Below are 14,041 nucleotides of genomic sequence, written 5' to 3'. Positions count from 1 at the left end.
TGTGTGCAAGGCAGGAGGAGTGGAGTCCTGGTGCACCACGAGCGTGTGTCATGAAGACAGATGCGCAGTCAAGAAGCCATAAAGGCAATTGTGTCCTCCAGGCCAGACACCCACCTCTGGCTAAGATTCACAAGCGACTTCTGACCTTAGAAAACAGCAGAGTCCAAACCCGGGTGGAATTTTAATCTTTCAGGACAGGAAAGAGGGTTCAAATACCATGAGGGTTTCAGTGTCAGCCTGATTAACTGGGAGTTTTAGTGAAATTAATTAACGTGACTTAGAGTCTGTGAGGTGACATAAAACATATCTGCAGGACTGCCTCTTTCTCGTGATAATTGAGAGGTGCTTAACACCTTATAGATTAGAGGCTGAGAAAGTCAGTGTGGCTTGCTGAAGACATACAGACAAAGGTGGGGCCTCCCTGGTCGCATGCAGGCTGGCAGATGGTTTGAATAACATGGCCTTGTGACCTTGTCATGACATGACTTTGTGTGTCACCATCCCTAATTGTAATGGATTTCCTAGAAGATGATAGTGTTGATTTTTTAAAATAATTAGTTAAGGCAAGTGAATGCTTTTGTTGGTCTGCTTATTTATTTTTTTGAGACAGGATTGCACATATCAGCTGGCCCTGAACTCACTGTGTAGCTCACTGATGACCTTGAACTTCAGTCCCCATGTCTGGCCCTCCCCGGTGCTGAGGTGGCAAGTGTGTACCCAATGGTACACACCTGATGTTTTGTGTGGCTTCCGTAATGGAGCTCTTCAACAACTCACAATGCTGCATCTCCAACCCCAGGATGCTTTTGTGTCTAGGTGCAGCATTCCCTGCAGAGCATCTTTAAAAACACAAGAGAGAAGTACACACAAGCATGAGCATGCATGTATCATGGATACATGTGGGCACACAGCTGTGTATGCCTATGCAAATTCTAGATTGTATTATCTTCAAAGCTCCATGGGAAGGTGTGCCTAGAGGGCGGCCACTTCCACTGCAAAGCTCCAGCGCTGCTTTAGCTGCTTTAGAAACCGTGAGGAAGACCTTGGACAAGGACAACTCAGTTATCAGGAGGACTCGTCATTCCTGGGGGAAGGCTCTGACAAGCCCATGCTGCTAATGTGGTGGGTTTTTTCCTCACCTGCCTTTGAACAGAATGATTTCTTATCTTCAGTGTCAGTCATCCATGGTGTATTTTCAGGAGCTGTGTTGGAGGAGAATAGTCCATTTTAAATCCAAGGGTCACTTACAAGTCATCTTTGCCTGTGATTTCTTCGAACTCAGAAACACAAGCAGCCCCTCCCCCACCACAACCCCTGGGCAGGAGCTCTGGGTGGAATGAGGAGAACCGTTCACACTCTGGAATCGGCATAGACATGTGATTATCGCTAAACTTGCAAACACTGATTATCTATTGTACTTATGAGTGACATTTTAGATACTCCACTAATTAAAATCACTATTCTCAAAAATGACCAGGCCCATGGAAGTACTATTCCCATCTCTAGGCATGGAATGGATTGTTTTTTCAAAACCCAGAGGTTGATTTACTATCTGTCCACTTCCAAGGAGCACATAACTCATCTTGAGGACTATAAAGCAAAATCCCATTCAGTGCTTCTGAATAAAACATTTGTCCCTGAGCCTTCAGACAGTAATTTATGTGTGACAGGGTTCCATGGGGATCCAGGCAGCTGCTAAACTGCCCCAGGGGGAGGCACAAGGCCAAGAAGACTTGACATTTCTTGCCTTTGCTCTTCTTGAGCTGGCCTGATAAGGAGAAGGGGTGGCAGGATGCTGACCTTCTCTTCTCAATTCCAAAAGAGTTCAGGCACAATCCTTCCAAATTTCCTTGGGACTTGTGCCCTGTAAATGCCTCAACTGCCCCATGTTTCCTAGGAGAAGGGATCAAAAGTTTCTCCTTGTGAGTTGCCATATTGGGACACAGCACATCAACCTGCAGACATATGGTAGGTGGCAGTGGCTTGTCAGCTGGTGGGCTGAAGGCTTCTGTGACACCTTAGACCCAAGGCTCTCAGCCCGTGGGTTGTGATGTGAGAGCCAACGTTGCATTGTAAGTTTTAGTTGCTATGACTAAGAAATCCATGAAACAAAAATGCCTCTTATCTTTAAGCCTCTTGCCCAAGGACAGACAGTTCCTGAAAAGCTGGAAGCTATTGTTTACAGAAGACAACAAGCCACATGTTTTCACTCTCCTGAACAAGTTTGTTTGACCCATCTGTACCGGATGTGCTTGATCACAGGCAAGGATGTGTGGGAGGTTCACAGGCAAGAAATACGTCATGATGCACACTTGCCCCTGACTGGATGTAGGCAGGTGGTATGTGGAGAGCCGAAACTCCAGATCAAGCCTTCCCCCAGCCTTAGCTCCTGGAGTCTATGTTGCGTGCAACAGGCCTAGGGCCAAAACTGAACGCAAAGGAACTCCAAACCCTCCTAGCCCAGATACTTGGATCCTGGGGACCGTTTGGCCGCAAAAGAAACTCCCCTGTAGTCTCCAGGAAATTCAGTGCTGAAAAATATCAGTACAATAGGCAAGGCATAGAAACCACAGAATGTTCCCTCCCAGCACCAACCTATGAGAAAAATGGGTACACAGGTATTGCACGCCAAAAGCATGACTTTGAAAATTTTCTTGATTGTTCCACAAATGTCAACCAATCAGAAACCATCACATACCTACTGATGTAACACTGTAACTTTTGTCTATAAAAACTAGCAGTAGACAGTGAACTTCACACCTCTGAAGGCTGCTGCGTCAGCTTGCTAGACGGGTTCCCTCCCGAGGTAGGATAGAACAATAAACCTTGTGCATTTGTGTCGGTGGTCTGTCTCCCTAGTCTCTTTGGGGATCCTTGTGACTTGGGCACGACAGTATGTAAACAGGAAATATATCAGCATGTATTTTTGCCCCTTATTGGGAAATATGCATTGTGGGTTTGTCGTTTTTAAGCCCCTGAAAACTGTGACTTGAGGCTGTTTTCTGGAAACCCAGAGATGGACCTGACCAGAGCCCATTCACCAGGCCAGTGTTTAATTAAAGCTTGCTTCAAATTTGGCTTTAAATTGTGGTAGTGATCTTATTCTCGACTGATGTGATTAACAGCGACCATCGGAAAACAGAACTGAGACACCACTCAGCAGCAAAATTACAGTTATGAAGTAGCAAGGAAAATAAATTTATGGCTGAGGATCACCACAACAGGAAGAACTGTATTAAAAGGTCACAACACTAGGAAAGGTGAGTACCATTGCCTTAGATTAAGCCATGTATATGCCTTCCTATGCTTGGGAGGAACCACTCAGTGTTGTGCTCAATCTAAAACCTCTGAGGAGTCAAATAACCACCGACTGTAAGAGCAAAAGGTTTTTTAAATTAGTAACAGAAGCGGCCGGAGCCTAACTCTATCAGGAGAGTAAGGCCCCATCTTACAATTAAAGGGAAGAAAGGGGAGAGGGATCTTGAGACTTCAAGTCTCAGTTCCCAAGGTTTCCATGGTTACAGAGATTACTTAGCATACAAAGTTTCCATACAAGGTTATCATGAACCAAAGGGCCTTGAAGAAGACAGTAACTATCACCTGGTTAGGTAAAATGAATCGGCACATCCTGTGATCTAAAAGTTTTAGGACGGGTAGGGCAAGAGGCCATCTGGTTCCTTGTCTTCTCAAGGCAAGGCGGCAGTGGAAGATGTTGATGCAGATGCTCGTGGGTCCGAGATTTGTGGTCATGTACTCCATGGTGGGGGGGGAGCTCTCTTTCTTTCTTTGTTACAGCCTAAATGTTTATGTCTCTTAGTTATTAATTTTCCCACCACACTCAGGACTCCTCCTACACAGTTCTGCTTGCTTTCTGCAATAAATTTCCCTTCTAAGCTTTGCCCCATAATAAAATTCCTTTCTAAAAGTTATTTTCCTGCTATCTGTGAAAGTCGTGTTTCTACTTCTAGAGACAAAGGACCAGGAAGTCACAGGCCCAGGGTAGCATTAGTGGACACTGATTGTCCAGGACTGTAGCCTTCTGAGTATTGCTCACCCATGAGGATAAAGACCCTGTCACACTCAGGGACCCTTATCCTGCTTTTCCTGACCCAGCTGGAATGACTAAATTTAGTCTTGCTATTTCTAGGTTTTCCTTTTAGCTTTTGTGTCACGGTGGCTTCTCTGGCGGTTGCTCCATGCTTTCTAAGGTGTACTGACTCTCATTCCAAATTTCAGGGCTGTTAAATCTCTCTCACACACTAGAAACAAAGACAAAAGGCTAACAAATGCAAATATAGGCAGAGCGGCCTCCACTGCAGGACAGAGAGGTCCTGTGCTACCTGCAGTGTACCTGTTAACTGAAGTAAGTCCCAGCAACTTAAGAAAGGAAGCTGTCTTCTGTATAGTCTTAATGGGCCAGTCCATGGCTGCTTGGCCCTAGGCTTTCAGTAGAAAGTGTGGTGTCATAAGGCCAACCAGTGTGGGCCAACCAGGAAGCAGAGACAAATGGACTCCTAGCCACAGGCTAGCTGTCATGGTCAGAACCTTTACTTCTTCTAGGTTCCGGCCTGTGCAATGGGACCATCTACATTGGTTTCTCCTTCAGTTTCAGCCTCTGAGGATGCCTACAGGGCACTGCACAGCAGGGGTGTGCGTCGTCGGTCTCCTAGCTGATTCCAGTTTAGCCAAGTGAACAGTGCAAATGACCCTGGGACACCTTATCGAAGACTGATACGGTGGATCACATTTAGTTTCTTTGCATTACTTAACAGGAGCCTTGGTGTTTTCTTCATCTGTCATGCCCGTCAGTGTTTCTGGAATCAAAGAAGTCTGAGTGTGTTTGTAGAAATACTGAGTTTCCCAGTGACTGGGAGGGATAGCATGGAGCTGGGAGCCAGTGCCTGGGAAAAGAAGATTAAAGTTGGTGCCTCTCTCCGGACCCCAGTGAGGAACTGGAAGGAATGTTTCCATTTCTAAAAAGTCTTCCCGATGCAGGGCAGTCTTCAGACATTGCTTTGTGAGTGCCACAGACATATTAGAACCCTGCAGATAAATGATATCCATGGTAACCATGTATACAGAACATTTCCTTGGTCTTCTCACTGAAGCCAGCAGCACGGAAAGGGCCGGTGATCCTGGAAATCTAGTTTTGTGAGGATAACTCTTTATTTATTTCCTGTTCGCTGTATTTTCTCATTATAGCAATTTTTAAACTTTAAAAACAATCTATGGACTATTATTCTGTGTGCATTATGTACACATATGGGTACCTTGTGGGGTTGGTTCTCTCCTTCCCAATGTACATCGGCTCCAGGGGTTAAACTCAAGTTGCTAGGGTTGCATGTGTCTTTACCTATTGAGCCATCTTGCTGGCCCAATTACAGCAATTTCCTTTCTAGCTCTTCCCACTATTCTTGTATTCTGGTGGGAGAACAACATTTAACTTATTTCCATTAGTTAACATGAGTCTTGATCTTTTTCTTATGATCTGTGACAGCCTGAATTTCTAATTTAGTTATCAGCCTATAACCATATTCTATAGAAAATGATTGGAAGCACTTGCTTGGCTTACAAAACTCAGCTCCCTTCCACATTCTTATTTAGATTAGGAGTAGACTTGACGGTTGACATCTGATCCTTTCTGTCCATTAGTGAGTCAGAATGCTGACCTGAGTCATGGAAGGTTCTAGAGACCAGTTGAGCCATCTCTCTCACTACAATGAGATGTCATTAATCTCCATGGAAAATATTATCTAAGTGGACTGCTACCTCTCTAACTTGCTAATGAAACAACTCCAGTAGAGTGTTATATGTAGCTTGCTTGTGATCAGAAGATTAATTGTAACTTAATTGGCTTTGTGATCATGTGACACCGAAGGCCCTCCCACGCCAGCTTCCCTTCCATGCACTGAAGCCCTGAAGAGACTGGACACGGGAAGCAGCGGCGAGAGTAGCAGAGCTGAGACAGGGAGGGTGCTGCTTCTAGCTAGAAATGCTGAGTTTGCCCATGTCCTGCCAAGGCACTGGGTATGTCAGAGTTCCTGCCTGGTCTACACTTGCAATCTAACAGGGAAGTAAAGACCAATCCGGAACAATGCAGGAGGAAAGGGGAGGACTTTGGAACTTTCTAGCCAGGCACCAGAGAGGATGCTGAGACAATGTGCTGGGTGTCTGGACAGAGTAAGCTTACAGAGAAAGGGACTTAGCATCTATAGATCCAGATCTGGTGGGCATTTGGAGGCTCCTGAGGTAGCATATCTCCTCACCTCGTGAGCTGCTTTAAAAAGCACACGGGCAAAAATGAAGTCTAAAGCTTAAGCTATTGCTCTAGTCCTTAACCAATGCTATTTCCATGTTATAAGTGAAGCTTTCCTGACACCCCCAAGTCAGCCACGTGGAGAGGTCCAGGGTAGAGACCTTAAGAACCCAGCTGACAGAGAGCACTGAGCCCCAGTGTGGGGTCTGAAGTGAGGAACTGGGGGGGAATCTAGCTCATCCTTTCAGCCACAGCCAGCGGCTGGTCCCTCCTAGGATCCCAAACTCTCTGAGGACCCAGATGTCCTAACAAGCTCAGCCCATAACTTCTAAAGGACAGCAGGGGTTTCTCCATTGCTTCATAGAAGTTGTGCCCTGTACCAAGGTCAGGACTCTGCTGTTCACTAGTCAAATGTGGTCACATAATCAGCATGGTGGCCTCAAAGAAATGCACAATGTCTTCCAAGTGGCTCTGAGATCTGGCCTGTGAAGAATCCTGCTGTGAAATAACCTCCTATATACCGTGTGAATGTAGGTCACTATGCTTGGCTTAGCAGCAAGCAGCCTGGCCAATAGCTGAACAGGATAAAGGTAGGTGGGAATTCCAAATGGAGAATGCTGGGAAGGGGAAGTGGGAAATCAGGAGTCACCACCCAGACTCTTCAGAGGGAGCAGGAGACAAATGTGCTATACTAATAAAGATACCACCAGATGGCAGAGCCTAAATAAGGAATATGGGTTAACTTAAAATGTAAGAGCCATTTAGTAATAAGCCTGAGCTACTGGACAAGCATTTACAATTAATATAAGTCTCTGTGTAGCAATTTGGAAGTGGCTCCCAGGACAGGAAAACTCTGCCTACAGACTCCTGTCCTATGTGGATACATATTGGAAGTTATTGATTGTCACTCCAAGAGGATCTGGGAGATTGGAGCCATTCACAACTGATTTTATACCTCTGATTCAGTTAGGCTGGCCAGAGAATCAGAGGGTCCTCCTATCCCTGCATCGCCTGCACTGGGATTATAGTTGTGCACCACCAGGCCTGTCTTTCAGCTTTGTATTAGAGCTGTGAATTCTATGCCAAGACACTAAAACTGACAATTCTTTTTAGCACACTTAGTTAGCACTGGTTTGTCTGATTTTTGCAGTATTCTGTTTGTCATAAAGTATTTTTGTCTGTGGCAAGATCCATCTTCTACTAATAGGTGTGGCAACTCTGCTGTCTCTCCATCTCATAGTTAATTAAATGGGGGTATCATGACCTGGGAAGCTAGGTTTAGGTTACCCCAAATACAGTATTCTAATATGAGGCAGTTTCATGGGAGTTTTACAGTAACTGAAAAACAGAAAGTTATAAATCAAAGCATTTAAAAAGATATTTTGGAGGAACCAAGGCAGGTTACAGTAAAGTGGGTGGTACTCTGCAATAGACCTTGGATACTGTCTGGTAACATGCTTAGCTCTCTTATTGGTGGAAAACTAGGGTTTTGTTAAGTTAAAACACCCCAGAAGGTCTTTATGTATTTGTCAGGATGTTATGTTGGGCTAGTAGCAGGATGTTAGGTCTGATCCAGATGAGAAAGAATGGCCTTTTAGTAGGCTAACAATCATCCAGGAAGAGCGGCCAGTGCTCTTAACCAATGAGCCAACTCTCCAGTCCCCATTGAAGTTTTAATCGGTCATTTAGCCTGTACAGACAGCTTCTTCCCAGGAAGTGTTGCTCACACTTTCTCCTTTAGTTTTCTGGACTCTTCTCTGAGGTGTGTGTGTGTGTGTGTGTGTGTGTGTGTGTGTGTGTGTGTGTGTGTGATCATGTTTGTGTATGAGGAAGTTGAGTCCCTAACAGGCCAGGGATAGGCCCAGTATCTCATATAGGAGAGAAAGTCACATGATTTCAATCTTCTTAAGGTTTTAAAGATAAATGGCACTTACCAAAAAAGTCAGTATAACCTACTAGAAGCTTTTTTGTACCTTTGGACTTTTAACCTAGCATGTGACTCCTTCCGATGAATGAAGGAATCCTTTCCAGTTTATGCATGCATTAAAAAGGTTCAGGGTATTGTGGATCCAGGAAAGGGAATATCTGTGGTCTTACCTGTAGAAGATAGCAAGGACAGACCACAGAAACAGTTCCATCCAAGTTCAGCTTGGTGAATGGATAGCTTTGGAGAATTTCTATTTTTTATTAATTTTTATTTAAATTAAAAACTGTCTTATTTTACATACCAATCCTAGTTCCCTCTCCTTCCCATCCTCACATTCCCCCATCCTCCACCCCCCACTCACTCCTCCCATGGGGGATCATCAAAGTCTGTCACATCATTTGGGGTAGGACCTCGCCCGTGTTTCTAGGCTGAGAGAGTATCCCTCCATAGGAAATGGGCTCCCAAAGCCCATTTGTTCGATAGGAATTAATACTGGTCCCACTGCCAGAGGCCCCATAGACTTCCCAGGTCCTCCAACTGACACCCACATTCAGGGGGCCTGGTTCGGTCCTATGCTCTTTCCCCAACTGTCTGACTGGAGTCTGTGAGCTCCCACTTGCTCAGGTCAGCTGTTTCTGTGGATTTCCACAGCATGGTCTTGACCTCTTTGCTCATCACTCCTCCCTCTCTATCACTGGATTCCTGGCTCAATTTCTTGCAGGAACTCAGGAGACATAGGCATCTGGGTGAGGGGAAAGCCCCGCCCCAGCAATAATGACAATCCATGAAAGATGCATCTCAGCAGTTCCCCGTGCAAATGACAGGCGGCTTCCCTGAAGATTTTCCTTGCCCCCGAGACTGGTCAGTGCTCGTGTAAGTGAGAGGGGGGATTTCTGCGTCTTACAGTTTTAATCACTTTCCTGAGTTGTGTTTCCAGCGAGTGTCTTGAGCCTCTTTGGCCCTCCCTGTGCTCTTCAGGAGAGGATTGGTTCAGAGCAAACAGCTAACACGGGTCAACAAAGCATGTGTGGAGCCTTCTACTGAGCCTGACTTATCCAGTTACAGTGCAGTAGCTGTCTTCTGGAATCCGAGATGTTCCTTAAGTGTTCAGGGAGAGAGTTGTATGAACCCTCAAAGATGGAACTTTCTAGAGAAAGAGGGTGGGCAGCATCTTCCCAGAAAAATGTGGTTGAGGATGGGTCTTGCTTTGTTGTTGAAAGGCATCTACAAAACACAAGTTGTATCTTTCAGAGGTTCTTCTTGCTTATAGTCGTTCTCGTGATTTTGTTTTGTAAAATGCACTTTTCTCTTTTCTCCAGCACACTGTCTTCAACACTATGCTTCACATCTCTTCCAGTCAAATAAGGCTGGAAGTTGGCCGTCAATAAGTGCTGCTTCCACAGCCAGCACAAGGATGTGCGTTTCAATTCCCAGCACCCACACAAAAAGGGAGGTTTGGTGGTAGGCATGTTTAGTACTAGTGTTGGGGAGGTGGAGGCAGGAGGATCCCTGGAGCTCACTGGCCAGTCAGCATAGCTGTTTGGGAAGTTCCAGACTGTGAGGAGCCGCCCTCACTATCGCTATCGCCATTAGAAGATGGCGCTGACATCTGCTGTCAGTTGGAGTTTACCGTTTAAGCTGTGCCTCACCCGTCATCTGGGGTGATGAGCAAACCACCAATCCCGGCTCTACACGTCTCACTCGGAGCTCCTAGGCTTATATAAGGGGCTGGGTTTCTTAGCTTGGGGTCTCCCTCTCAGAAGCTGATCATCTATCTCTCAAGATGTATTAAAGCTTTACTGCAGAAGGATCCGAGTGTCCTGCATCGTTCTTGCTGGCGAGACGGTAGCGCGGGACATCTGGTGCCGAAACCCGGGAACTCTTCAACATCGCCGGTGCTGCGGGAGACCCCTCGGAAGACGGGGCGGATTCAGAACTGCAGGGACGTAAGTTCAGAGAGGTATGCTTTATCCTGAACACCCCTTTTCTCGACTTTGGCCTTAGTTTGTCATCACCGTGGGACGGGTCAGTGGAGGCTTTGGTGCTAGTCCTGTTTGTCCTTCTTCTTCATCGTGGCTGGTGCTGACAGAACGGTGCTGTCAGTCTGGTAAGTCGAGCGCCGTTTTTTAGATAAGCCGCTAGCGCGATGGGGTTGTCACAGTCAGTGGTTACTGCCCTACAGACTGTGCTAAAACAAAGAGATCTCAAAATTGCACCACGAACACTTCAAAATTTTGTGAAGGAGGTAGATAGAGTGGCACCATGGTATGCTTGTTCCGGGTCCCTCACTGTGGCCTCATGGAACAAGCTAGGTAAAGAACTAGACAGGAAGCATGCAGAAGGAGATCTCCACTTAGGTACCAAAGCCATTTGGAAGCTAGTTAAAAACTGCTTGGAGGATGAGGCCTGTCACCCTGCTATAGTAGAAAGTCAGGGAACCTTAGAGGAAGTTCAGGATAGCATGTCAGAAACTGAACGGAGTGAGAGAATGGGAGCTCGCAAAAGGAAAGACATGTCTAAGAAAAAAGGCCCTCCCCAAGAAGTTAAGAAAGGGGGAGAGAAAGAAGGGAGTGATCATTCACCCCCTAACAAATCTAAGAAAAAGAAAAAGCCAGAATCTAGGCTATACCCTACGGTAGAGCTAGAAGCCTTGGAGCTAGATAATTCCGATTCTGACACTCTGGATTCTAGCGAAGAAGGTGGTCTAGAGGAGGAGGTGGCACGGTATGAGGAAGAAAGATATCACCCTGATAGACACCAGCCGCTGAAAACAAAAATGAATGTGAGGCCACCGCCTATAAATCCGGCGGGCTCACGCCCCTCGGCGCCTCCGCAGTATGAGCTTCGGCTGAATACTGGTACTGACTCCTTTTTACCTTTAGAGGAACGGAGAAAAATACAAATGGCTTTTCCAGTATTCGAGAATGTGGAAGGCGGAAGAGTACATACTCCCGTAGATTACAATCAAATCAAAGAATTGGCCGAATCCGTTCGTAATTATGGGGTCAATGCTAACTTTACCACAATACAGGTAGAAAGGCTTGCTAATTTTGCCATGACTCCCACTGACTGGCAGACGACAGTGAAAGCAGTGCTTCCCAACATGGGACAATACATGGAATGGAAGGCTCTCTGGTATGATGCAGCCCAGGCACAAGCTAGAGTTAATGCCACAGCTGAAGATGAGAATCAGAGGCAGTGGACATTTGAAATGCTGACAGGTCAGGGTCAACATGCCCTTAATCAAACCAACTACATCTGGGGCGTCTATGGTCAGGTGTCGGCCGCCGCTATTAAAGCATGGAAGGCCCTCACAAAAGGGGAGAATCCAGTGGACACCTTACAAAGATTGTCCAAGGACCCCAAGAGCCATTTTCAGACTTTGTGGCCAGAATGACCGAGGCCGCCGGTCGCATCTTTGGTGATTCAGAACAAGCTATGCCCCTAATTGAGCAACTTGTCTATGAACAAGCAACCCAGGAATGTCGAGCGGCTATCGCCCTCGCAAAAGCAAAGGTTTACAAGATTGGCTCAGAGTGTGCAGGGAGCTGGGGGACCCCTAACCAATGCAGGACTAGCTGCCGCCATTTTACAAACGCACAGGCGTAGAGATTTATCTAGTCGAAAAGTTTGTTTTAATTGTGGGAAAATGGGGCACCTTAAGAAAGATTGTCAATCCCCTGAAAGAACAAGAGAACTGGAGCTTTGCCATCGTTGTGGTAAAGGTTATCATAGGGCTAGTGAATGCAGGTCAGTCCGGGATATGAAAGGGAGGCTTCTGCCCCCTATTGAAGAACCCAAGGTACCCCAATCAAAAAACGGGTCACGGGGCCCATGGTCCCAGGGCCCTCAGAAATATGGGAACCGATTTCAGAAAAGCAATCAAGAGGAAGTAGAGGCTTCCGAGGAACCCCCGGAATGGACTTGCGTGCCGCTTCCGACTTCTTACTCATGCCCCAAATGAATGTTCAACCGGTCCCAGTCCATTCCCCTGGACCTTTGCCCCCTGCCACCATTGGGCTTATTCTGGGCCGTGGCTCCTTAACTTTACAGGGACTCATTATATATCCTGGGATTGTTGACCCGTATCATAAAGAGGAGATTCAAGTTCTCTGTTCTAGCCCTCGGGGTGTATTTTCTATAAAGCAGGGAGATAGAATTGCACAACTGGTGTTGCTGCCCTCCCTCGGGGATGGAGAAACCTACACTTTACAAAAAAGGGCTATGGGATCTTCTGGAAGTGATTCAGCCTATCTGGCTATACCCCTAAATGAGAGACCTACAATAAAATTGTTAATTAATGGAAAAGAATTTGAAGGGATAATGGATACGGGAGCAGACAAAAGCATTATTTCACTCCATTGGTGGCCGAAGTCTTGGCCCACTGTTGTTTCATCTCATTCTCTACAAGGTCTTGGATACCAGTCCTCTCCTGCCATCAGTGCCTCAGCCTTAACCTGGCGGAACGCTGAGGGCAAACAGGGATGTTTTACCCCCTATGTGTTGCCACTCCCTGTAAATTTATGGGGACGGGATGTGTTACAAGCCATGGGCATGACCCTAACTAATGAATACTCCCCCAGGCATCAGCCATTATGGCAAAGATGGGGTATACAAAGGGTAGAGGCTTGGGTAGGCAAGAACAAGGCAGAATAAAACCCATTACGCAACATGGAAATCGGGGTAGAAAAGGACTGGGTTTTATTTAGGGGCCGTTGAGGCTTCACGACCCATACCGTGGAAAACAGAGGAGCCGTTATGGGTCTCTCAATGGCCTCTATCCTCTGAAAAATTAGAGGCTGTCACAAGATTAGTGCAAGAACAGGAACGGCTGGGGCATCTAGAGCCTTCTACCTCCCCATGGAATACACCAATTTTTGTTATTAAGAAGAAATCTGGGAAGTGGAGATTACTCCATGACCTGCGGGCCATTAACAATCAGATGCATCTTTTTGGCCCTGTTCAAAGAGGACTTCCTTTGCTTTCTGCACTTCCTCAAGATTGGAAGCTTATTATTATAGATATTAAGGATTGTTTCTTCTCTATTCCACTTTACCCACGGGATAGACCAAGGTTTGCCTTCACTATCCCTTCTCTTAATCATATGGGACCAGACAAGAGATTTCAGTGGAAGGTACTGCCGCAAGGCATGGCCAATAGCCCAACAATATGTCAGCTGTATGTGCAGGAGGCTTTGGAGCCAATTAGGAAGCAATTTACATCTTTAATCATGATCCATTATATGGACGATATTCTTATTTGTCACAAAGAGTTAGATGTTTTACAAAAGGCTTTTCCCATGCTGGTGGCTGAATTAAAACAGTGGGGATTAGAGATTGCCTCAGAAAAGGTTCAAATTGCAGATACAGGGCTCTTTTTGGGCTCAATGATTACTCCCAAAAATATAGTTCCTCAGAAAATAGAAATTCGCAAAGACCACTTACAAACATTAAATGATTTTCAGAAACTTCTGGGAGATATAAATTGGTTGAGGCCCTTTTTAAAAATTCCATCTGCTGATCTAAAACCCCTCTTCGATCTCCTGGAGGGTGAGCCTCATATCTCCTCACCCAGAAAATTTACCCCTGCCGCCCACCGAGCCTTACAGATGGTGGAAGAGGCCTTACAGGAAGCACAATTACAACGTATTGAGGAGTCACTACCTTTTAATCTGTGTGTTTTTAAGACAGCTCAATTGCCAACTGCAGTCCTGTGGCAACATGGACCATTACTTTGGATTCATCCAAATGCTTCCCCTGCTAAGATTATTGACTGGTACCCTGATGCTGTTGCACAGCTCGCGCTTCGCGGAATAAAAGCAGCTGTTACGCATTTTGGCAGGGATCCTGATTCCTTGA

General features: G+C 46.0%; 1 long non-coding RNA gene across 1 annotated transcript; it reads right to left on the bottom strand.

Moving 5' to 3' along the window:
* Positions 1–619: 619 nt before the first annotated feature.
* Positions 620–5,003, bottom strand: LOC121143777. The gene is made up of 4 exons (XR_005881101.1): positions 4,352–5,003; positions 3,601–3,796; positions 1,140–1,202; positions 620–839 (listed from the first exon to the last, which is right to left on the bottom strand). It is a non-coding gene; the product is annotated as an uncharacterized LOC121143777 (long non-coding RNA).
* Positions 5,004–14,041: the final 9,038 nt, after the last annotated feature.

The sequence above is a fragment of the Mesocricetus auratus genome, unplaced genomic scaffold, assembly GCF_017639785.1.
Source record: "Mesocricetus auratus isolate SY011 unplaced genomic scaffold, BCM_Maur_2.0 Super-Scaffold_100013, whole genome shotgun sequence".
In the NCBI taxonomy this organism is placed as follows: domain Eukaryota; kingdom Metazoa; phylum Chordata; class Mammalia; order Rodentia; family Cricetidae; genus Mesocricetus; species Mesocricetus auratus.
Note: the sequence above shows the minus strand (reverse complement) of the source record. Positions and strands in the feature narration are given on the sequence as shown.